The following is a 27,337-nucleotide window of genomic DNA, read 5'->3' on the forward strand; positions in this document are numbered from 1 at the left end:
AAGTACTGACTCTCTATTTTCTACAGTTTTCTATTACTGCACCTGCCATGGTGTAATTATTTTTCATGTTTTCTTGTAATTCACTACAGCACTATATATGTCTTCTTTGGGGGAAGGACCCAGGACTCAATCTTGCACAGAGCAGTAACTCAAGAAATGTTTGTACTGTTGAATAGGAGAAGCTTCTAACCTAGTGGGAAGATCAACTGAAATGCAGGAAATACATGCCACCATAGCAGTCTGCAACTGTGAGAGTAGGCAGAGGGAAAATTGTACAACATTCCCATTTAAGACGTTAAAATGTTGGTGACTGCTAGAGCTCAGGAAAAGAAACCCTTTTTATGTGGTTGCAACTCTAAGGAGTCAATTATATTTACCTAAAGCCCGTAGAACTCAAAACTGTATTTTTCTCCCCAAAGTCTCATTCTTTTACAAAGTTCCCTGCTCCGTGGAATGATTGTGGGCAATCGCTTTTGCAGTTTTTGGCGATGCCAGTTTATAGCTATGTTTTTCTGTTCACTGAACTGGCTCATTTCTTCAGGAGAACAAACTGTTCTGCAGTGAAGCAGGAATTGGCTGGGTTCTAACAAAAAGATTTTTCCCCCCTGACAGTGTTTTTGCAAAAGACCCAAGTCAATTTATAGCCAAGTAACAAAAGGTCAGAAAGGTCAGGCAAGCAATGGGCGTAATTCCTGTGTGTCACAGCCAATAAAGGAAATGGGTGGGAATAAATAGTATGCAATTTTAACCTGAAATTATTTGTGCAAAACTATTATTGTAAACTATACAAAGAGACCCATGGCTTCCAATATCAAGGATTTCCCACTCTGATACTTTTTAAAGGCACATTTACAGTGGAAGAACTGAGATGACCTCAAATTCCTCATTCGCAAGTGGAAAATGTCAAAATCTTTTTCACACTAATGTATGAAAAAACATGGTCATTGTTTTGCAACCCTGAAATAGAAATGTTCACATGAAAAATTAAATATCTCATAGTGAAATCACAATTAAATATAATTTGCATGGCTGAATTCAATATAAAATTCTTGCCAAAAGAGAGACAAAATTGACCAAAAAAGAAAGGATAAGAAAGGGCTCTACAAAGGTGATAGTTTATCTGATTTGCTCATGCTAGAAGTGTTACAAACTACTACACTATTCAAAAAGCATAAGAACAACAACAAATGCCTGCCTTTAAAGCAGACACAAAGAACTGACATCACCAGCCAAGCAAGTGGAAGACAGATGAGTAACATCCTATACTGGGCAGGCAACCAGGCCCAGGCCCATGGGTCTGTGGAATAAGGAAGGCTTTCAGATTTCAAGGCTGTTGGAAGGCCCCCTGTCATGATGTCTACAGTACTGACCATTTAAAAGAGCCTAATCATCCAAAAGATGAATAGTTAAATACAACTCTGTCATGTTCCAGACAAGATGGCATAAACCATTTCTCCCGCAACCTCCTTGCTAAGTACAACTATAAACCCTGGAAATAATACATGAGGCAACCAAAGGAAAAGTCTGAAAGGTGGAAAAAGGAAAGCGAACCGGTTAGGGACTCCAGAACTGGAGGAATGACATAGATGCAGGGTATCTTATGATCACCCACCCCCACCAGTCTAACAAAAGAAGGTGGCCCAGGCCCAATGTTTCCCAAGCCCCAGCCTAGTAACAAAAGGCAGCCCACATAGGCTCATCCTTCCCCATGATAGAATGAGAGTTGCACTGGCAATACCAGGCCAGTGAGCAGCACCAACAAGGAGGATAGTTCAGGGGCCCACTGACAATAAAACAGTTTGGGGAAGCACTCCCCCTCTGCAGGGTCCTCAGAAAGTACACTTCATCCCAACAGGATGGAGACTCCCTTTTCTCACCTAGAGGCACCAGGCAGCATAGCCTGGGGAAACTCCTTCCCCGCATCAGACAGCAACATCAGGGACCAGTAGGAAGCTTAGCTGCACCAGATAATCACCAAACCAAAATAATAACAGCAAAGGCTCTGAAAAGTAAATTGTCATCGGAACCACAGCCCATACAAGTAGATCCCAACCTGTGTGCTAAACCTAAATAGGGCGACTGCCTGATAAAATAAAAGATTTAAGTAGGACCCAGAATCTCCTAACATAATAAACAAAATGTCCAGAATAGAATTGAAAATCATCCATCAGACCAAGAATCAGGAAAATCACAACTTGAATGAGAAAAGCTAATCAACTGATACCAACAGCAAGATTATCTGATGCTGAAATTAGCTTACAAAAGACTTTAAAATAGACATCATAAATGTGCTTCCACAAGCATTTACAAATTCTCTTGAAACAGATGAAAAATAGAAAATATCAACAAAGAAACAGAAATTATAAAAAAGAACCAAATGAAAATTATAGAACTGAAAAATTCAATAACAGAAATAAAAACTTGCTAGATGGGCTTAATAATAGAGTGAAGATGACAGAGGACAGAATCAACGAACTTAAGGATAGAGTGATAGAACTCAGCCAATATGAACAAAAGAGAGAAGATGGGCTGAACACAAATGAACAAAGCCTCAGGCACTTGTGAGACAATAACAAAAGATCCAAAGTTCGTATCATCAGAGTCCCAAAAGGAGAGCAGAAAGAGAGCTGAAAGACTATTCAAAAAGATAATGACTGAAAATTTCCCAAATTTGGTGTAAGACATAAACCTATAGATTCAAGAAGCTGGGCAAACTTTAAATAGGATAAACCCAAAGAAATCCATGCCAAGACACATGATAATTAAAGATAAAGAAAAAGTCTTGAAAGCAGAGAAAACCAACACAGTGCCTATAATGGAACACCAACTCAAATGACAACAGATTTCTCATTTGAAACCATGGAGGCCAGAAGGAAGTATCACAACATTTTCAATGCTGAAAGAAAAGAACTGTCAAGCATGAATTCGATAGCTGGAGAAGCTATTCTTCAAGACTGAACGGAAAAAGACATTCTCAGACTAAGGAAAACTAAAAGAATGTGTTGCTAGAAGACCTACCCTTAAAGAATGGCTAAAGGAAGATTCTTCAAATAGAAAGGAAATGATAAAAGAATAAATTTTGGAGCATCAGGAAGAAATAAAGAACAACAGAAAAAGAATATGAGTACATGCAACAGACTATCCTTCTCCTCATAAGTTTTATATATTTTGTATATTACAAAATATAAAAATTTTATGTAAAATGTTATAAAATATACAAGTTATTTATATTTTATATATTTATATGTTAAATATAATGTATAATTATATTTTATATATTAAATATATTTTATATACTATATTTACATTATATATTATACTTAATATATAAAATATAATTGTATATTTAATGACAAACAAAAATTATAGCACCATCTGATACTCAAGGTGATTTTATTTAAAACAAGGGAGGGGAGGTAAAGGGATCTAGATGGAAGTAAGGTTTCCACATTTCACTCAAAGTGGTAAAATGTTGATACCAGTAGACTGTTATAAGTCAAATATGTACATTGTAATACCCAGAGCAATCACTAAGAAAATGATACAAAGAGATACACTCAAAAACACTACAAATAAGTCAAGATAATATCCTAAAAAATGTTCAAGTAACCCAAAGGAAAGCAAGAAAAGAGAAACAGATGAATGAGAAACAGGAAACAAAACAAACAACAAAATGGCAGATTAAAACCCTAACACATCAATAACTGCTTTAAATGTAAATAGTCTCCCATTTACATTTATATTGGTAAATATACCAATTAAAAAGTAGAGATTGGTAGAGTGGCTAAAAATACAACCAAACTATATGCTGTGCACGAGAAACTCTCTTCAAATTCAATGAAATAGGTAGGCTGAAAATAGAGCACTGTCCATAAGATAGACAGACTGTCAATAGCTACTTAAAATTATGCTTCTGAGCAATTTTTAATGATACAGAAAAATGTTTAGAACATTACATTTTATAAGACATAAGCAGGTAAATATTAAATATTTTCAAAGCAAGATACAAAATGTATATATAGCATGGTTTCACACTATACGTAAACAACTTCTAAATAAATGCCTAAAAAGAAAGTTACCAAGATATCTCTAACAGGAATCTCTATTATCTTCATTACGCTTTCCTGTATTTTTCAGATTATCTACCATAAGAATGAATGGCTTTTATAATCAGAAAACAAGGTTATTTTTAAAAAATTCTCTTCAATTAAAGCAGTCTATTAAAGATAACTGTGTTGCTGCTTGGGGAGGAGAAACTAATATTTATCATTGGTAACTACCATTAACGTGGACCTTTTTACTGGTGAGTTGGCTGCCCACCCCTTCCCTGCTCCCCAGAAGACAGAGACACAGGGCAGAAGGCCTAGAAGACCCAGAAAATGTTCTCTTTGCAAGCTTTGGGCATGGGATCCAAGAGCTGGGAGGCAGGGAGTGGGGAGAGAGCAGACAGGTGGGGGTGGGAGATAGTGTGGCCAGCAGAGCAGGACTGTTGCATATCCGCCTCGCTTCCAGTAGTCTTCAGAGTCACTGCTCTGTCTCCACAGGTCTGACCACTGAGCTGGTCACCATGTTTCCTCACTCTATCACCCAAGGCCACATGAGAATGTCTCAGTTCTCACAGCCCAACAGAACCTAACACAAGTATCACCTCAGCATGCTGGGGGGCCATAGTACAGAAGAAGGAATTCTTCTGTTTTATACTGCCAAGTCAGTATCAATTTAACACTCCCATCTTCCTTTCTTTTTTCAAAGTCTCTCCCTAACTTTATCCAGGAGCCCTGTGACAACTTTCCTACTATAACAGGCCCAATCCTTTCTATGGCATTTCAAGTAGTAAACCTCAAAACAATCTTCAATCCATCCTTACCCTTTGTTTGTATATCCGATCTAGTATTATAGGGAGATTCAGCATAGAATGTAGAAGGTAGCACATATAATGATTTCTAAGGTCCCCTATTAGAGATTTATAATTCTTTTACCAAATGATATCTTTACTCATTCTTAACGCAACTAACAAATGAACCCTATTAAAATCATAGTTGAAAGCTCTGACCAAGATTCTTTCATGTATAAGATATTTCATTGTTGATGTTGCTATGGCCCTATTTAACAGTCTTTGGGATCATTTCAAGACTTCCCACTTATATCACCAATACTGGAAAAGTTGCCTTTTTCTCTTACTGACGACACGGAATCCCACCTCTAGGGCCATATGCGATAAGTCAAAGCCAACCTTGAACTTAGGCGCTTTGCAAACACTGTAGAACTATTTTAGTGCTCCCACTTTTGCCATCTCCCATAGTTAAACTGCCAACACATGACGAGGTAACACAATCTTACAAATATCTGAGCACAGATTATTTGAGACTATATTAACTTTTAAAATAAGCTTTTACTTTGCCTGTTGTCTTGCTTTTTTGGGCTAGAGTGAAAACAGCATGAACTTTAGAGTCAAAGAGTGTCCCTATTACTCATTAGCTGCACAACTTTGTAGCCTCTCCACCTATAAAATGGAAATAATTATGCATAACTCTTATAAGGATTAAGTAATATATCACTTATAAAAGTGCTTGTCATATCATAGTTGCTCTCCTGGCTCCATTTAATACTCCTATCTTAGTTTCTTTTTTCCACCTACTTCTCATTTATGTTTCCTTGCTGTATTCTATGAACCTGAATGAGTCATCTTATATTCTTTTGGAACAAAAAGAGCTTACAGTTATGCATCGCTTAACACAGGGGCATGTTCTGAGAAATGTGTCATTACGTGACTTCATCGTTGTGCGAACATTATAGAGTGTATTTACACAAACCTAGATGTGAAACACCTAGGCTATGTGGTACTAATCTTATGGGACCACTGTCATATATGCGGTCCATCATTGACCACAACATCATTATGCAGTGCATAACTGTATAAATATACAACATAAAAACAGCAGACATTCTTCTGAGAAGTAAGAGTGGGCACTGACTGGGAAGGGACATGAAGCAACTTTCTGGGTAATGATATCTTGGTAGGAGTTTGGGTTACACAGGTGTATGCATTTTTCAAAACTCAGCAAATGTACAGTTAAAATTTAACCACAATGAAATGTACAAATCTTACCTCAAAAGAAAAAAAATCTGCAAACAAAAAATGACCTCTCCTTAGTGATATGCATGCTGACGCACTGAGGGAGAATGCATAAAAAATACAACGGACAGGGGCCAGCCCCGTGGCCAAGTGGTTGAGTTCCCGTGCTCCGCCCAGGGTTTTGCCAATTCAGATCCTGGGCACGGACCTGGCACAGCTCATCAGGCCATTCTGAGGCATCATCCCACATGTTACAACTATGACTCACAACTAAAATACAGAACTATGTACTGGGGGGTTTTGGGGAAAAGAAGGAAAACTAAAAAAATTTAAAAATTAAATCTTTAAAAACAAAAAATACAACGGGCAAGAGGCCAGCACCATGGCCTAGTGGTTAATCGCTGCACTCCACTTCAGCAGCCCAGGTTCACAGGTTCGGATCCTGGGCATGGACCTACACCACTCATCGGCAGCAATGCTGTAGCCGTGACCCACATACAAAATAGAGGAAGACTGGCACAGATGTTAGCTCAGGGTGAATATTCCTCAGCAACAAAAAAAAGAAGAAATTACAATGGACAGATGGCTGGATAGAGGGATAGGAAGCACAGAGAGTAAAACGTTAATAGTCAAAACCTGGTGGTGGGTGTATGGCTGCTCACTGTAAAATTCTTTCAACTTGGCAGTATGTTTGAAATTTTTCATAATAAAATATTGGGAAAAAATTTCCTATGGACAAAAATGGAAGGCACTCAACACATGTTAGTTCGCTTCCTGAACTCTCTCCTCATCATTATTCATCCATTTGTTCATTCACCTATAAACGCTTATTAGGCATACACTGTAGGACTGCCTAGTACAAGTTGCTTAACCTGAAGCCCTCTGAAACTCAGTTTCCCATCTATGGAATAACAACTCCGTGTGCCTCATGGGATTTTTGTGAGAATTAAGATGAGAGAATAAGAGAATAAGATGAGAGAATTAAGATAAGAGAATTAAGAATAAACTTATAACACTCAGCTCAGTTCCTGACCCATAGCTGGTGTTCAGTAAATGCTAGCTGCCATTATGCCAGTATAACACACAGTAAAGAACATGGGCATTATAACATATTATTCCAGTATCAAGTAGTGGTTAGAAGGCCTGAGTCCTCACTGATGGCTTGGGTTCAAATCCCAACTCCACCACTTTGCAGCGCTGAAACAGTGTAAGCATTCAATCAATGTTAGTAAAATTCACTGCGCTGGATACTCAGAGGGCATGAAGATGAATGTGTAAGACCCTGACACCTCAAGGAGTTGATAATCCAGGGGAAGGGAAAGCAATGTCAACAGAAGCATCACAAAGTGGTGTGTGATGTGTGCCACAGGAGATGCGCTACAATGGACTTGAGATGCTGGAAAAACAGACTGAATAATGACTGAAGAAGACCAAAGAAGGCTTCAAGGGGGTAGCATTTGATGATCTGGGACTTGAAGGCAGAGAGGGGGAAGAAAAAGCTCCATAATGTGAAAGTACATGGTACAGACAGCCTACTAGGGCTTAATAAAAGGGAGGAAAGGGCAGGTTGGAAGATGCATGACTGGAAAAGAATCAGGATCAGATGGTGGACAGTTCTGCTGATGAATGTAGACTTAGTTTTGCACAAGTACTTTGAAAAAATGGTCATCCATTCATATAATCAACTAGGTTAGCAGAGGTGAGTCTTCCAAATTAATTGTCAACCAATAATGTTTTCTTGATTTTTTGATCTGATAAATGACAAACACTGCTCATCATTTATCCACTGTACTCTTTATATTGAATAACCAAAAATTCATAAAACCATAAACATTTTACCAACTCGAGGCATGAGGACATATCTTTACTCAGTAAGAAGGCCCAGAGTCTCTGAAGGGAGGGCCAGGGAAGAGCTTATCAACAGTGTTGTGGAATCAAGTTGGTTAGCACCACTCTAGCTGGCTCATTGCTTTGAGGGTCAACTTGGAATCTGACCCAGGAGATTAAATTCAGGGAGAAATGCCCACACAGCAGCAGAGAAGAGTTGGTTCCCTCTGGATGCTGCCAGCTGGCCAAGCTGTGCCTCTCAGAGCTTGCTCTGCCTTGGTAAACACATTTCTGATTGCCACAGGCACTGAACAAAACCACTAAGCCTTACCAAACTGTCTTCAACATCAGAGCCTGAGGGGAGTGGCCATGGGAGGGGCAAGTTTTATGATTAAGGGCACCAAACACTGCTTCAAAATTATGTAAATCAAAACATACGAAGTACACATGAAAACACCTTTTCTTTTCAGCACTGTTGCTTATGTTGACGTAAACCAAATCTTTTTAGCAGAGGCACCTTTAAGTGAGGCAGGTGGGCTGACTGGTTCAGGCTCAGAGGAACAATCTCCTGGTCTGTGAGCTCCGTGAGGGCAGGGACCATGAGCATCTTGCTCACTGTTGTGTTCTCAGAGCCTAATACAGTGCCTGGCACGTAAAGTATGCTCACAAAATATCTGCTGACTGAATAAATAACCTAGTCCCCAGCTTTCTAAGTTCAGAAATATGGTGCTTTTTCAGTTCACTGAGATTATTAAATTCTTAACTGAATGGGATAGAAATGGTTTAATACCAACCAAACTCAATGGAGACACACTGGATTCCCCCTCCACCCACCCCACTCCTATATTAGAGGGGGTATAGCTTTCTAGGAGCCTCACTTTTCCTGTAATTTATCCAGAGCTGTCCTCTCCTAATATCAGGGCATCTGGGAAGAAGAATCCCTCATCAGGTTGCTTCCTGAGGAACAAATTAGAGCTTCTAAGAAGGTTTTCAACCTGCATATGTAGCAAGGCCAGCTTTGCAGCAACCAGAATGTCTGTCCCAGGGCAGTGTGGCATCTCCCCTCCTGTGGACAGAGCGAGATGTACTCAGAGAGTCCTACCTTCCAAATCCTCCTAGACTCCACAAAGGCTCCCAATCTGCTGCCCCTTTGCAACATTCTTCATTTGAACATGACATAAACCTCTAGCTTTTACGATTTTTCTGTTCCTAGGGCTTTAACTTGGCTGCTTCCTAATGACCAAGGAAGGATTTTCATCGACATATGCCTCCAGAAGACTGCTTGGGTCTAGTCATCTCCACATGGATGTCCACCAATTTTCAGGCCATTTTGGCCTCAGCAGCAAACACTGCAGCAATATCTTCAGAGAACTCCAGGGTGCTAAACGATATCTTTGGACCCATGACTCTGCATAAGTCTGGTTTGGAATTTTTTTTCCTTTAGTATCTTGCATTGACTAATTTTCTGCCCACTTGGCCTCATAAAATTTTCAGAAAAATCTCTCATCAGCATAGCTTCTCACTACTGTAATTTTGAGAATGGTCTAGAAAATTCATTATTTCAGGAAATGAGCCTAGAGGCAACGTTGTGGAAGGTCATCAATATCATTTACCCACTCAGAAAAGAGGACTTAACCCTAAAGCTTTCCTTCCTATTCTTAAGCCAGTTTATATGCAGGAAATAGTCCACCCAAATAGTTTAAGGGAAATCAGTTGAACACTGCCATGGGGAGGATGAGGTCACACAGTGGACATTTACAACTCCAGATGCCACATCTGGACCAAGGTTAAAATGGTTCGCTACTGGGGCCAGCCCTGTGGCCTAGTGGTTAAGTTCGGTGCACTCTGCTTCAGCAGCCCTAGTTCATAGGTTCAGATCGCAGGCGCGGACCTACACCACTCATCAGCCATGCTGTGGCAGCAACCCACATACAAAGTAGAGGAAGATCAAGCACAGGTGTTAGCTCAGGGCTAATCTTCCTCAAGCAAAAAAAGATGAAGACTGGCAACAAATGTTAGCTTAGGGTGAATCTTCCTCGGGGGAAGAAAAATTGTTCGTTGCTGAACTCCTTAAAAACTTGAGGGAATGCTACCTGGTTCCCAGGATTTGCCTATTTCTAGTTTATCAAGTAAAGTTTCAACAGTCTGTAAATTTATCACTTATTTGTGTAGTCCAAATGACAATCAGGAAAAGGTTCTCTCCCCTACTGTTTTCCCCCAGAACAATAACAACAACAACAACAAGAGCAGCTAACAACAATGGAGCACACAACACACACTGGACCCTGTTCGTTCTAAGCATTTCACATGCAGTAGTTCATTTAACCTTCTACAACCCTTGGTAGTAGATATTATTACTGCCTCCAGTTTACAGAGGAGGAAACTGAGGCGCAAAGCAGCTAAGTAACTTGTCCAAGGTCACTCAGCTAGTAGCTGGTGGAGCCAGGATTTGAACCCAGGCAGCTTAGTTCCAGAGCACACATGCTTAGCACTACACTCTCCTGTTCTCAAAGAATGCAAGAACAAATTATCATTTGGAAGAGAGAGAGGGTCTATGAATCAGAGTTCTGGAGGAAGCTGAATTGAACAAAAGATTCAAAATGACAGAAGGAAACCACTTCCAGAATGGAAAGACCTGAGAAAAGAAACAAGAAGGAGCTCACAGGGTCTCTCACATAACTAGCAATCAAAGAGGGTCACTAAGACAAAGGCTGGAAACATCTCAAAACAACATGTAGAAGGTAAAGAGAAAAAAAGAACTCCAAGTAAACAACTTAAACAAGCAGATTATGTGAAAGGGAATCCAAAAGAGTTACTTTTGATTTTTTTTAGTAACAGAAGCCCAGAAACAAGACAATCTAAGATATTAGACCACACAAAAAAGAGAGAGAGAGAGAGGAACAAATCAGACTATTTTAAGCTGTCATCTGTAAACAAACAAAATGATGCCACCCCCAGACCAAGTGTCCTCTTCACTCCTCTACCAACAAGTTGTCTCCAAGAGCTGAGGTCAACGGCTGCTGTCTGCATTTCCTCAGCTCCTCCTGACTCCAGTGCGAGCTTCCTTAGGTACTCTTTGGGAACTGAGCATACTGGCATCACTATCAGTTTTCTTATTGAGAAAACCAGGGCTTAGATGCTTCTTAACCTGCTGGACATCTGCCTCATCTTTGTATCTCCTGCACCTAGCTCAGCATCCATCCAACTCAGAGTGAGGCCTTGGTGGTTAACTAACTGAATCAAGAATAATAAAATCCTTATGAGTACTAGGCTGAAGCCCAGAAGAATTAGTACACTTCAAAGAAAAATGCAAAATCTGAAAAGAAAAAATAAAGGGTGTAGATAAAGAATAGGAAGAGGGGATGCCAAAACTGGGAGAAACTGAGTTTCCTTATATGGAAGGAAAGGAAAGTTCTTGCTTTTGTTTTGATGATAGTAAATAAATACGGAAACAAATGTTATTTTTAGCACTAAGAGAATTCAAAAGATTGTTCACCTTTAAAATGTGTTTAAAAGATCAAGGAAGGGAAAGAACATTCCATAAGACAGAAGGTAAAACAGAAGAAAGACAACTAAGAAATATAAAAATTAAGAGACAAATTATATATAGAAAACATAACAAATGCAATAGTAACCATAAATTAAAGGGGATAAATTCACACATCAGTTATAGAATCTTCAAGATTGGTTGAACAGAAGACAAAATCCAACAATATTCTGCATGTAAGAGACAAGCTCTGAAATAGCAATAATGAAGTTAGAACATGTAACAAAATCACTACACCAGAAATGTACAAGCTATGACAAAAAGAATAGAGGAGAAGCATGGCTTTAAGTATTGCCAAAAAACTAAACATGCAATAAACAACCAAAAACACCTAGATTTAAAAAGAAAGGCATTAGATATTTTGAAAGCAAAAACCAAAATACTTTGGAAGGATCCATAAGAAAATGGCAGGAAGTGCTGCCTATGAGAGGGGAACTAATTGCCTGGGGAACAGGAGTGAGGAGGAAAATGACTTTTCACTACCTCCTTATGTATTTTTAAAGTTTTATATTTCAACTAAAAGTTTCTTTGAAAAGACTAAAAGTGATACTACTGGTAAATTTAGTGCAAAGGAAAAAAGGGAAATGTATGAAATTGGAAAAATAGCACATAAAAAGAGGCAATAAAATTATAGGGAAACACTATATTTATGTTAATAAATTTGGATAAAACTAAATAGATGGATTTCTATTAAAAATGTAAAATTCTAACACTGGCAAAAATAAAATACCTAACTAGACCAACATCTTAAAAAAAAAAAATCAAATAACTATAACCGTACAAAGCAACTAGTCTCTGATGGTTTATAGTAAATCCTTTCAAACTCTCCAGAAACAAACAATTCACATTATAGAAACCATGCCTAAAACAGATCAAGATATAGGTTATCTAGGTTATTCTATTAACCTGGTCCTAAAACTGGCTAAAGAAAATTAAGAGAGAGGAAACTATACAAAGCTTACTTAGAATTCATGCTCAAAAATTTAAAAGAAAATGATAGTAAATAGAATCTAGGAATAGATTAAATTTTTAATATGTCATATCGACAGATACCAAAAATTCATTTGTTAAAATCCAACACCTATTCTTAATTTAAAAATTCTAACACTCATAATAAAGGTATATTTTCTTACCCTTATTAGAGTATCTATTTAAAACCAAATGCCAATATTATAACTCAAGGAAAAAATAAGCCATGCAGTCATTAAAAACAGGCAGAATATGAAGAAGCATTTTATCATCACTGTTAATACAGTATCAGAATTTCCTTCCAATATAAAGTAACATGAAAACAAACAGAATACAAATACAGTAAAGGCAGAGGCAAAATGTTTTCATATATAACACCACTGTATACTTATAAACCCAAAGGAAGCATTTAAATGGTTATGATGAGTTTAAAGTGACCAGAGTCATCACCATTATAGAAAAATCAAAAGTATTTCCCGTCTTCAAACTTGACCTCACATGAAAATCACCTAGGCAGCTTTTTAAAATCCTGATGCCTATGCTTCAACTCAGACAAATTACCTCAGAAATCTCTGGGGATGCGACCAAGCATTAGTATTTTATAAAGCTTCTGGGGTGATTCTAATGTGCAGCCAAGTAAAGATACCACTACTACATGTTTCGTTATCTAAATATCTAAAAACTGCAATGCAAAAAAAAATTACCATTCATGATATTTGCAAATGGGAAGAGAGATTGCTGTGAGCAAACAGGATTTCAAAAGAAGAAACATGGAAGCAGACACAGTTAGCTACTGTGCAAATGTCTCCAGTCCATTGCAGTTTAGGCAAAGAGGCAGGCAGCTGCCCAAGTTACTGGAGGGGGACATGACCCATGGCTACAAAGGAATGATGGCAGCAAGAAGTAGTGCCTGTCGAAGTGTTATTGCGACAGGAAGCAAGCATGAGGATTTAATAGGGACTGAGTTGGTACAGGGTTACCTGCATACCGTTATGAGGTTATATGTGAGATAAACTCCTAGAAATGCAATTGCTGAGTCAAATGGTATGTGCCTTTAAAAGTGAAAGATTAGGGCTGGCCCCGTGGCAGAGTGGTTAAGTTCGCGCAGCTCCGCTGCAGGCGGCCCAGTGTTTCGTTGGTTCGAATCCTGGGCGCGGACATGACACTGCTCATCAAACCACGCTGAGGCAGAGTCCCACATGCCACAACTAGAAGTACCCACAACGAAGAATATGCAACTATGTACTGGGGGGCTTTGGGGAGAAAAAGGAAAAAAATAAAATCTTTAAAAAAAAAAAAAAAAAGTGAAAGATTAATTTTAAAAGATATTAAAGGTCAAATAGAAAAATCAAGATGTGTAGAATAAACAAAATATCATACTTGATAGGTGAGAAGTGGAGTGGGAGAAATGAGGTAAGCTGGAATAGGCAAGATGGCTCAGTATTACCAGGTAGTAGGTACAGAGACCAACATAACAGAAAATTCCTGGTGATTCCAATTTAGCTTTGCCCTTCATTAACTTTGCCCCCACAGGAGAAATCTGAAGAAGGAGAAGGAGGGCAGGAGCCATGTGGCTATCTGGGAGGAGAAGATTTGAGGCAGGAGCATTTCTGGATTGACTGAAGAACAGCAAGGAGATCAGTGTGACTGAAGCAGTCGGTGCGAAGGTGAGCACTAGAAAACATGCGTACAAGTTTACTCATAAGTAAACTTGCATTACGCCATTTTTAGTTTAGAAGATTGATATACAAAGCCACTACATAATTTTTACTCAACCTTACTACTCAAAGTTAAAGAACAAGTGGCTGGAATATATCATATATCCAACAGTAGTCTTGCTGCAATCCACAAGAAGGCAGAAGTTCCAGAAGCTACAATTGTGAAAAAATTCCCACGGGCTGGGTGGCCCCAGGTTCGTGGAGAAAGAGTGATGCTGCCACGAAGTTGTGCAAGTCAGGACGCTATGCAAAGAACTTCCAGTGTTATACACCATCGATGACTATATCTCCACTTCCTCCACTTTCTTTCCAAAAATTTCTACTCAGCACACTGGAGAAACATTCTCAACTTTATAATGAAAGACAATGATACATTTCCTTTATTTAAAAAACTTTAAAACAATAACAAAAAACCCACAAAGTCTAAGCTTATGAGTAGCTGAATAACAATACGTAGGGTTCTCAACTCAAAAAATAAATAAATAAAAAATAAAAAAATTTTACTAGAGCACACCTATTTCCCCAAGTGAAGGCTACATCTATTTACATTGATTATTTCCAGTCTGCTTTGTCTTTAGTATTAAATTTAGCATTGAAAAATTCTTCCTATTTCAGAGGGCAGTGCCACACATCTTGCAGCCTGAGAATATGGCTTGCACTCAGACTAAAAATTGACCTTGAACCAAACCTGCACATCACAGAGACACAATAGACAGCTCTACTTTTATAAACCCAACAGTCAACCTAAGATACAACAGTTTCCTCTCAAGTGATTTAAGAAATCACCTAAATACAATACAGAATACAATACAAATTTTTAGATTAATCCAAAAAAATCATTTGATCAAAGAGCTCAGCAATAAAAACCGAGAGAGGAAAAAATAACGTTTAATAGCAATATAGACTACATATGCCTATAAAGACTTAGGCAGTACTAAGTTACGGTAATTGACATGGCAAGAAACTTGTTAAAATCCAGAAGCATACTATTTACCTGGGAAACATACTTCTTTGTTACTTTATTGGTTTCTCTCTTCACTTTATGCAGCCCCTACACATCTTTAAAGGTTCTCTTGTTGTTGCTTCTGTAGTTGCAATTCAGTCCTATAAAAGAAACAGCATATCATCACTTCATGAGAAAAAAAGTATATTCTAGAAAGCTGAGTTATCCAGTCTCATCAATCTTCTTTCCTAATTCATTTTCACCAGAACTGTATACAAACAAAAAAACCTAAGGGGTGAGGAGAGTAAAAAGAGGTCATTAAAATACAAACTAGCAATTTAAAATTATTAAAAATGCCAGTGGAAACTGAAAAATATAAATGGAAATAAGGCAAACTCAATTGTCTCTGACAGTAGATCAGAATAAGATGATTCACTAAAATCTGTAATTTTAACACTCTTTCCACCAATGAGTTGCCATCTCTCTCTCCTAGCTAAGTTTGAGATGGTTGAGCAGAAATGATAAAATTAACTGATGTGTGGCCTTACAACTTCAAGAATGCACACCATTAAGGACGTGCTGTTTTCTCATGCTCTTCCATTCAAAGCCCTGGGGTTTTCCTGGCGTGGATTCTGGAGGTACAAAACATGGTCTAGAGTGTGTGTTCCAGGCCAAGGAACTATGCTCTCTTCACGTTTGTTTCTGACCCTCATCCCTATGTCATACCAATCTACCCAGTGCCAATGATGGGCATACAGTAACACTGGGCGAATGAATGAGACAGTAACTATGTTTCCAACAAACACTAGAGAGAGTCAGGACTATGAGTATCTGCGAATGTAAACAAGTTTGCCCCTCAATAAAGCACCCATCACCAAAGCAGTTCCTAGTGATCGTTCACCATCATTCTTATGTCTTTAACGTACACATATCAAGCTTTTAGTCTGTGTCAAGCACTGTTCTAAGAGCTTTAACTACATTAACTAATTCAATCTTTATAACAACCCTTTAAGGTAGATTCTACTATTCTAATTGCCCAGATGAGGAAACTAAGGCACAGACAGGGTTAAGTAAATTATGTAAGGAAATGCACTATTCTGTTGTTTATAGGCATGGCTTCCTGGGCAAATACAATCTTACAGTAAGCTGCAGTCTCATCCACCTATTTCACTTTCTTTTACTGCAGTCATGGTATAGTAGCTTAATGTCTAGTTTAATTAGCTCTTGTTGGAAAATTTTCCTAATTAATAATTTATTGAAAAACTTAACTTTTAATTCTCCACAACTTAAAAACTGACCTTTTCTTACTTAAAAAAAAATTATCCAGTGAACATCAAAAAATATAAATCTTCCTAATTTTATGGAGTCAGAAGAAATAATTATTTTAAGCTAAATACTCACATTCACCCACTACATCAGTTTATTACATTTACTCCAGATATTTTTCTCTGTTTACCAGATCCCTTCTAACTTGAAAGTCACAAAGCCCTTACTCAAGCAAGGCATTTATTCTTGTACTCTCTAGTCTAGTTGATTGGGACGTGATGTGAAAGAGGCCAAAAGCTGTGCATTCAATCCACCACAAACTCTTAGCTTCATGTCTACAAACTCTCAGCCTGGATGGCATATTTTGGGTCATAAGAGGAACCAGGTAGGAGTGTACAAGACAACTAGCATAAATACATCTGCTGGAGAAACAAGTCCACATATAACACACGGGCAGAAGCAGGACTATGGGGCAGAAGCATCAACTTTATTCATAAAGAAAAGCTTTATGATCATTGGCAAAGCACTTTTACCTTTCTGAGTAAAGTCTTCTCAATCTCAGATCTTTTGACAGAATCTAACCTGAAGTCCCTCCTTCCAAAAACAAAACAGGTATAAGATAAAAACAAGAAACTAAGGAATTTAGTTTTTGTACAAGCTCTGATTGATTGATCTGAAAACAGAATTTTCTTATTCCTGACACCAATTCCACCGACAATAAAAAGCACTTGTATGGTTTTAGAAAGTATCACAAAAATCTCTGAAAGTGCAGCATAGCAAACCATCAGAAAAATCTTACTGCAATTCCATTAGTATATCTTAGATTCTTTAAAAATTACACTTAATTTTCATAAAACCAAAAGCTGTTCCATTTCCAAATAATATGAAGTTATTTTAAATATGCTTTTTCAGATTAAATGAAGAAATCAACCAATATCTGTCCAGATCACATTCTCAAACAACACAGGGCCCATTCAAGGTAGAAGTTTTACCAGCTTCTACAAATAAAAGTGAAAAAGCAAAACTATATTCCTTAATAGTTATTTTAGGAAGAAGCGTACTTGGGATCATCCGTCTTTGAGTTTTCCTGCCTACAAGTGGAAAGAACTTTCCCAATGTACTAATGCTACAAAGCACATGGGTTCCACCAGTCACAAGGTAACTATGACAGCAAAGCCACAGTTATTTATGAGATCACAAAAACTATGATGTAATTTTTTAAATTGACGTAAAACTCACATAAAATCAACCATTTTAAAGTGTACAATTCAGTGGCATTTAGTATATTCACAAAGTTGTGCAACCATCATCTCTACCTAGTTCCAAAACATTTTAGTCACCCCAAAATGAAACCTTGTATTTATTAAGCAGTCACTATAATTCCCCCTGCACCAACCCCTGGCAACCACTAATATGCTTTATGTCTCTATAGATTTACCTATTCTGGATATTTCATATGAATGCAATCACAATATGTGACCTTTTGTGTCTGCATGATATCTTGAGGTTCTTCTACATTGCAGCATGTATCAGTACTTCATTCCTCTTTATGGCTGAAAAATATTCCATTGTATGAATATACCACATTTTGTTCATTAATTCACCCACTGATGGACATTTGGATTGTTTTCACCATCTGGCTACTGTTTATAGCGCTGCTATGAACATTTGTGTACGAGTATTTGTTGGAACACTTCTGTCTTCAATTATTCTGTGTGTATCTAGAAGTAGAACTGCTGAGTCATACGGTAATTCTACATTTAACTGTTTAAGGAATCACCAAACTGTTTTCCACAGTGGTTACCATTTTACATTCTCACCAGAAAAGAACGAGGGTTTCAATTTTTCCACATCCTCATCAACACTTATTTCCTGTTTGTGTGTGTGTGTTTAAATATACCATCCTTGTGGCTGTGAAGTGATATCTCATTGTGGTTTTGATTTGCATTTCCTTAATGACTAATGATGTGGAACATCTTTTCATTTTTATGTTGGCCATTAGTATATCTTCTTTGGAGAAATGTCCAGTCAAGTCTTTGCCCATATTTGAATTGGGTTGTTTGTCTTTTTGTTGTTGAGTTATGAGTTTTTTAATATATTAAGGATAGTAGACCCTTCTTAAATTTGCAAAGATTTTCTCCCATTCTGTAGATTGTCTTTCCACTTTCTTAATAGTATCCTTTGATGCACAAGTTTTAAATTTTGATGAAGTCCAATGTGTCTATTTTTTTCTTTTGTTGCTTGTGCTTTTGGTATTGTTTCTAAGAATCTATTACCAAATCCAAGGTTATGAAGATTTACCCTTCTGTTTTCTTTTAAGAGTTTTGACTCTTACAATTAGGTCTTTGATCCGTCTTGAGTTAATTTTAGTAGACAGTTTGAGGTTGAGATTCAGTTTCATTCTTTTGCGGGTGGATATTATTTGTTGAAGAGATTGTCCTTTCCCCCACTGAATGGTCTTGGCACCCTTGTCAAAAATCAATTGACTATAGACGTATGGGTTTACTTCTAGACTCTCAATTCCATTCCATTTATCTGCATGTCTGTCCTTATGCCAGCACCTAACTGTTTTATTATTGTAGCTTTTTTTTAAATTGGGAAGCATGAGTTCTCCAACTTTATCTTTCTTTTTCAAGATTGTTTTTAGTATTCAGAGCCCCTTGCAATTCCATATGAGTTTTAGGATCAACTTTTCCACTTCTGCAAAAAAGGCTGCCAGGATTTTGGTAGAGATTGCACTGAATCTGTAGGTTGCTTTGAGTAGTGTTGCCATATTTATAATATCAAGTCTTTCAATTCATGAACATGGGATAGCTTTCCATTCTATGATGTAATTTTAAGTCACCTTAAAATGTCCTTGATAAGGTAATGCAATAACTTTCTTTAGTTTTCTGTATCTCTCTGGTAATCTACTAACACCCTGGAATAATCCACAAATACGCAGTTTACACTTGTCATGCCTAGTCCAAGATTCATATCCCAGAGAAGAAGTGTCAATTATGCAGGATCTTACTGTTTGCTTTTGTCTATAGAAAAGACAAGAACTCAAGGATTTGCATTTCCCTGATTTATAGTTAATTTTCATCATCTTCAGTTCCTAGTAGAGGAATTGATACACATCAACCTTATATGTTCACTGATAAGAGTAAGCTGTTTCATGGACTCCACAGAATGGTATTGTGAACTCTCTTTCATATAGTTCACATCCAAAAAAAACGATTATGAAACATTAACTACTCTGCCAAAGATTGTGCTCAAACACACCAGGCTTGATCAGTTAGAGCTTAAAATGTCAACTCTAATTGGGAGGGGGAGAAGAAGACTTTAAAATTCTTTTCTCTAAAAACTTTCGCTCAAGTCTATAAGAGAACAAGTGTTTAAGTTATAAATGTAACTTGGGCTGGACACAATCTGTTCATTGCTCTCACATCAAAGTTAGAACTGAAGACAACATAGTAACCCAGGAAAAATAACTGTGGCTTATTCTAAGACTAGTAATTTCAGGGAAATTGTATATTCCCCAAAAGTAAAGTCATCTTAGATTATTAGTCTGAGGGACAGTGATTGCTTCAGTTCCCATGTTTGGTGTCAACTTTTCAAAGCTTCAGTTTGTACCTCCTCTGAACACATGGGTCACGTGGGACTCATGGTCCAGGTGATCCAGTAATATCAAAAAGACTTTTAAGAATAAAACTGCTTATACATAACTTCAATCACAAAATACCATCTGTTGTTGAAATAAACAAGTAGGAACCAAATCCTGGGAAAAAGAAATCCAATTCCACATATTTTGTCATCTATAATGAAACCAAAGGCAATAAAAATATCTTCTGGCAGGTACTCAGAGTCAGTGCCTTGGCAAGGAATGTTAGCTAACGCAAAGTTAGAAGGTCTGATGTTTATTTGTTTTGTTTTGGTTTTTTAACCAGAAAGTTTAAGTTGAAAAGGGAAATGGAAAAAGGAGCCAAGGAAAAAAATAGACCTGGGCAAGAAATGGGGGCCAGAAGATAAGCAGGTAAGAACCTGACACAAGGAGGTTGCAGACAAACAAGAGTCCAGGGAGGGGACAAGTTGGCCTAGCCTGTATATGGAGTGGACCACTTGCTGACTGAGTCTACTGCCAAGCGTCAGTGGACTCTTTCAGCACAGTTATCGGCAAAGCTGGTTAGTATACCATACATAGCAGATTTACTTTTATGGCATGAGTTTTGCCATAAATTCTTCTAGAACTGGAAAGCCCTTATAACATGGCAGGTGGAGAGGGCACCTTCTCCTTTGGTCCTGCCACTGCCTGATGAGGGCCCTGTCTTCAGAGCCCATATAATTTCCTGTCCTCTAAGACTGTTTTCAACAAGCTAACTGAATAACTGTACTCTCTCCACACTGCCTCAGCTCTTTTTGCACTGTTAACCTGAACTCTGTGTCAAGATTCAGAGGAGAGGTGGGATAAAGGGGCAGGGTCCAAGGAAATGGGATAAAGGTCATATTCTCCCTGGTTGGTGGTGACACAGAGGGAAATAAACTCTACAAGGAACAAGATGGGGGAAGGGGGTGCTGTGCCCTTTTCTGTCACCAAGAGAGACACCCTGGGCCTCTCAAACCCAGAACTCACAATTCCCGTTCTTAGGTAATATGCTGAATACCTGAATGTATGATCGCCACTTGAGTTTGGGGGGAGTTTTTTCCTAGTTATCAAATTATACGCCCAAAGAGACCATGGGTTTTTCACATAGCTTGTATTGGAAGAGCAGCACACAGCAAGTGCTTCAAGTCATCCTGGTGCTCCTTACCCCAGAAGCCCCAGCAGAAGGGAGCCCAGATTTGCTACAGGGCCAGTAGTGTGGGAAAGCACCCCAGCCTTGCTCTTGGTGTAGTCAAGACTCAGCATCCTGAGTAACCTCAAACAATTGCTGTGATTTGGTCCCAGTGTTTAGTAGCTCTCTTGGTTCCCAACTGGGTGCCCTGAGTTCTCTCACTACTTAGCTTTTTCTTTTTTTTCCTTTCTGTAAAAGGAGCTCTGAGTAATTTGCAGGCCTGCCATTCCGTGCCCAGGAGCTGAACTCCCGAGGCGTCAGCCCTGCTCTTGGCCAGCCTGCTTTAGTTTTGCTCTCTGCTCTCTTTGTGGTGGTCTTAGTTACAAGCTCCTGGAAACAAGCCCTTAATTGCAGGGCAAATGCCTGATTTGCAAGCACTGCGAGGCAGGAAAAGAGAAGGAGGGTGGCATGTCGGAGTTTATGACACAGCTACAAACTAACCATCCCTGATTTTAAAATAGCCCAAACCTGGACACATCCTACATGTCTGTCAACATGAGAATGGATAAACAAATTGTGGTATGCATACAATGGAATACTACTCAGCAAATTAAAAAAAAGAAGTTTCTGATATACACAATACGGATGAATCAAAATCACGTTGAGCAAAAGAAGCTAGACATAGAATATATTATATGATTCTGTTTATATGGAGTTCTAGAAAAAACAAAATTAATCTATGGTGGTAAAAATCAGAATAAAGAATAACTGGATGATGAAGACTGACAAGAAGGGAGAATGAAAGAACTCTGGAGTGACAAAAATGTTCTAAATAGTACTGATTAGGGTGGTATTTACATGGGTATAAACATTTGTCAAAACTTATTGAACTGTACATTGAAAATTTGTACATTTTGCTGTATGTAAATTACATCTTAATTTTTAGAAATAAAAAAGTTCAAAAGTCTTTATTTTAAAAATGGCAAAAAAGATAGTTTTCTATCATGTTGCACCTATGTGGCTAACATTTTGAGAAAGAGGCAAGATATCTGAAGTACTCAAATATACTTCTTTAGACAAAACAAAGATAAATCTCTTTATCGTAGAGAAATTTACATCAATGTATTCATTTAATTCTTAAGACTGAATTACGTAAAGAATTCCCTCAAATTTCTCTTACTCTAACATCCAAGTTAAATATTTTAAGCATATTTTCAGAGCAGAAAGTATAGTGTAGAAGATGGAAAGACTAACTTGATATTTTTAATGTGTGAAAAAAATTTCCCCTGATTATAAGAGCAATACACATACAACACAGGAAAACTGGAAAATACAGAAGAGTAGGTAAGTCTATACTGGGAGAAAACTCACATAATCCAAACCATAAGCATAAAGAAAAAACTTAAAAGTCATCTGAAAAATAGCCACTACCCAGAGATAAGCATTGTCAACATTTTAATACAAACACACACAAGATTTTAACCAAATTGGGATCACAGTGTACATAATGTTACTTTTGTTTCACTTAAATATATGTAACAAACATTTTCTATGTCATTGAGCATTCTTTGCATTTTTTATTACTACTGAGGTTAAATATTTTCATATGATTATTGGCCACTCTTATTGCTCTGCAAGACAGCTTGGCAATTTAAAAAATGTTGATTTTTTCCTTATTATAATATACTTACTGCAGAAAATACAGAAGAGTATTTAGATTATGGGGGGAAAACTCACATAATCCAAATCATTAAAGCAATTACTACTGTTAATTTTTACTTCTCTTTGCACATACATTTTTCTTATAAAATTGATCTTTCAGATAAATCTGTTTTAGAGTATATCTTTTTTTCACTTAGCAATATTAAAAACTACACAACCATTTTTCCTATGTTAGTAAAGTCTTTCTAAACATTTATTTTTGTTAGTTTCATTTTGTTTGTAGAATTTTAGCTACACAGATATACCATAATCTAAAAATCGCTCAGTGTCAGACACTTGAAGATGCTCATTTTATTTGTGTTTTTATTTACTTTAAAATGTAGAGATAAACATCTCTGTATATAAATTATTGTCTTAACCTGTGATTATTTCCTTGGGATAGACTGCCAGGATTTGAATGCCTGGGTCAAAGAGTATGAACATTTTTAAGGCCCATGTTACCAAACTGCATTGAGAGTTATATCAATTTGCATTCCACAAGCAGTATATAAGAATGTCTGTACTTCTACACCTTTGCCAGCACTAAATTCTCTTTCTCTGTCTCTAACATGCACATGCTCCCCAACCCTCATAACTTGCCCCGACACCTCTCACCATAACAGCCCCCCAACACACGTTGCTAACTTAATATATCAAAATGGTATCTTACAACTTTAAATGCATTCTTTACTAATGAAGTAGTTTTTCATTTGATTAAACCATCTATAATTCTTCTTCTATCCAAGGAATTTATTTGGATATCTGACACTTTTCAGAGGTAACCAAAGAGTATTTGGAGACTTCTGGTTCATGACAAATAACAGAGCATTAGAATGTACTTCTCTCCTCCTTTAAAATGACAAATATAAAAGACTAATTAATTATTTATTATAACAGTGAGAACATATATTATAAAAACATAAAAGTAAGACTAAGTCCACAGCAGCTTAGGATAACCAGGAAAGATGCCATCGGGAGAACAGTGAGGAATTCTTGGCCAAACAAAAAAGCCATCAGAACTGAATGATGGCAGTGCTAACCACGTAGAGGAACCTTCAACTTGAACCAAGCAAAAGAAGAGACTTCTAAAAATGTGAGCATGCCCAAGAGAACTCTGGGGGAAAACAAACCCAAATTCAGAGGCAGTGGAAGCTGGATGTGGAAGTAGAAGTGGGCCAGGGATCATCAGGAGAATAATTAAAGGTCTGTGGAACAGCAGCATCCTCCAATGTTCTCTGAAAGGCTAAGCTGTGAGAAGAGCTCTCTACAATAAAGGGGGGGATCAGCAGTAGGGGACCACCCACCTAAGTGCTAGGACTAGAGAATGAAGAAACAGCACCACAAATGACAAGGCACACACCCACCCAGAACCCTGGCAGGCTATCCTGGCTACTTAAGAGGACCAGAGCTTCTGTACTCTCAATTACTCCTAGAAGAGTAAATCTGTGCTGAGTCCATTTGTGCTGAGGGAACCCACTACAGTTACCACTGTGATCACACAACCAGGGTTCTCAACCCAGGCTGTACATCAGAATTATCTGAGGAGCTTTCAAAATTACAAAGTGACATACAGGTGGCCAACAGGTACATGAAAAGACCCTCAACATCACTAGTCATCAGGGAAATGCAAATCAAAACCACAGTGAGCTATCACCTCACACCTGTTAGAAGGGCTATTATCAAAAAGACAAGAAATAACAAGTGTTGGCAAGGATGTGGAAAAAAGGGAACCCTTGGGCACTATTGGTGGGAATGTAAATTGGTATAGCCACTATGGAAAACAGTATGGATGTTCCTCAAAAAACCTAAAAATAGAACTACCATGTGATCCCGCAATTCCACTTCTGGGTATTTACCTGAAGAAAACAAAAATGCTAACTTGAAAAGATATATGCACCCCTATGTTCACTGCAGCATTATTTACAACAGCCAAGATATGAAAACAACCTAAGTGTCCATTGATGGATGAATGGATAAAGAAAATGTGGTCCATACATACAATGGAATATTATTCAGCTATAAAAAAAAAGAATGAAATCTTGCCATTTGCAACAACATGGATGGATCTTGAAGGCATACTAAGTGAAACAAGTCAGACAGAGAAAGACAAATACAGTATGATCTCACTTATATGTGGATTAAAAACAACAACAAAAACCAAAAAAACGAAAAACAAGCTCATAGGTAACAGAGAACAGACTGGTGGTTGGTGGGAGAATGGGGGGGTAGGTAAAATGGGTGAAGGGGGTCAAAAGGTACAAACTTGCAGTTATAAATAAGTCACGGGATGTAATACAGCTTGGTGACTATAGTTAACACATCTGTATTGCATATTTGAAAGTTGCTAAGAGAACAGATTTTAAAAGTCCTCATCATAAGAAAAAAACTTTTGTAATTATGTATAGTGATGGATGTTAACTAGACTTATTGTGGTGATCATTTCACAACATATATAAATATCATATCATTATGTTGTACACTTGAAACTAATATAATGTTATGTCAACTATATCTCAATAAAAAACGTATATAAAACTTAGAAATTCAAAGTATACAAATTTATACTATACCTATAAGGTTAATCCAATGACACATTGTTTATTATTCATCTTCTCACATTCTGTATTTACCGTCTTTCAACAAAGAGAACTCTCCTGCCAACAGCATCAATGTATTTACTCATTTGCTCAAACTTACAAGACTCACAAAGTAGTTCCCTCTAGCCCTGGTGATTTCCTGCCAATATTTCTTGGTGAGCCTTTTCAAACACAGATGGAGTTTAAAATAACTGTACAACAAAAATCCTTGAATCCACCACCTAGAATTTATAATTAGAATTTTGCTTTATTGTATATCTCCACTCAAAATATCCCCTTCCCTTAACCATCCATCAATGATGACTTTATTTTTCTGAAAGGATGCCAGAAAGTAAGGAAGTGTTAAAAAATGATAGGACCAAACTTGAAAGGGCTGCTACTGGCCAAATCTGGGACAATATGAGCATGAAAATGAATAATGATAATAATGGATTATAATCCATTAAATAAAGTAAGAATCTGTGAGTTGATACTGACAATAACTAAGAGCGAAGACAAAGCTCTTCCTTGTACTAGAATTCCAATTAATAGAGGTATAAAGTGATAGAGGTAGAAAATAACCATTTTACAGTAATATCACAGTAATTACTGATTTAGACAAGAATCAATAATAGATGCTAAAACTATTGGGTAAAAGTTTGATAAGGAACAGGATATTTACATACATTCAAAGCATCTCTCCAAATATTACTTACTATTATGTAGGACAAACTTTAACTTCACAATGAAAACCTACTGGATGTCACAGTGACCAAAAAATCAAAGGTAATATCATCAACGGCAAAGTGATTATCATATGCTTACTGATGTGATTCACAGAGAAGAAAATATCACTTTTGTGGTATTCACACTAAAAATGCAGAATCTTAATCTATTCATGAAGGAATAGCAGGCAAACTCAAATCTAAGGCCCTTCTATGAAACAACTCATACACTCTTCATAAATGTCAGTATGATGAAAAACAAAAGCTAAGGAAGTACTCCAAATTAAAGGAGAACAAAGAGACACGACAAGTAAATGCAATGCACAATCATATGCTGGATTCTAAATCATGAGAAATTGTTTTAAAGAACATTACTGACAATTAGTGAAAAGTTATTATGAACTGTGTATTAAATAATAGTATTGTAATGATGTTAAAGATCCTAAATTTAATATCTGTGCTCTGTTTATATAAGATAAATGTCCTTGTACTTAAGAAATATGTACTAAAATATTTACAAGCAAGAGTCAAAATGTCTACAGCTTTTTATCAAATAACTGAGAAAAAATACGTCTGTCTGTGAGAGAGAGGAGACAGGGAGGGAGGTAGAGAAAGAAATGTGGGAGAACACCAACATTTGATGAATCTGAGTGAAGAGTATATAGTGTTCTTGTATAATTTTGCAATCTTTTTTAAGTTATCATGGACTATGCATAAAAACAGACAATAAATATATGATATACTTGCAGAAAACAAACAAATTTACTTACTTTGGTAATAAGAATTTACTTAATGTTTAAACGAGAATAAAGTTCTTTAGCATCAGATAACCTCAGGAAAGATAGCCCCAAAATCATACTGAAAGGTAAAGAAAACCATATTGGCACTAAAACACTGTTCTAGCGAAAAACATAATAGAACATATTTGTAAACATTGTTGTGATTTGAATCCCTAACACTTTAGGACTATGACATAAATGGAATTAAACATAACTGACAAATGAGAACGTATGTAAAAGCTCTTTGTAAAAGTCAAGGGAGAGTCCAAATTGTAATAATAGTCGATCATAGAAACACTTTATTTTATACACACAAACATACCACAAACTTTTCAACACAAAATTTGGCATTTACTACATTTTAGAATGTCTTCCTTTGGTGAATATGAAAAGGATAAAGTGAAATAATAATTTCTTTTTTTTTTAAGATTTTATTTTTTTCCTTTTTCTCCCCAA

General features: G+C 37.1%; 1 protein-coding gene across 7 annotated transcripts in view; it reads right to left on the minus strand.

The window, feature by feature from the left end:
* Positions 1-27,337, minus strand: part of ZHX3 (zinc fingers and homeoboxes 3) — a 132,642-nt gene that overhangs the window by 49,424 nt on the left and 55,881 nt on the right. For all 7 annotated transcript variants that reach the window (XR_006891177.1, XR_006891174.1, XR_006891176.1 and 4 more), the window contains exon 2: positions 15,132-15,241. The gene's annotated coding sequence lies outside the window, so the exon portion shown is untranslated. The remainder of the gene's footprint in view (positions 1-15,131; positions 15,242-27,337) is intronic.

This window comes from Equus quagga, chromosome 12 (genome assembly GCF_021613505.1).
Source record: "Equus quagga isolate Etosha38 chromosome 12, UCLA_HA_Equagga_1.0, whole genome shotgun sequence".
Lineage (NCBI taxonomy): Eukaryota > Metazoa > Chordata > Mammalia > Perissodactyla > Equidae > Equus > Equus quagga.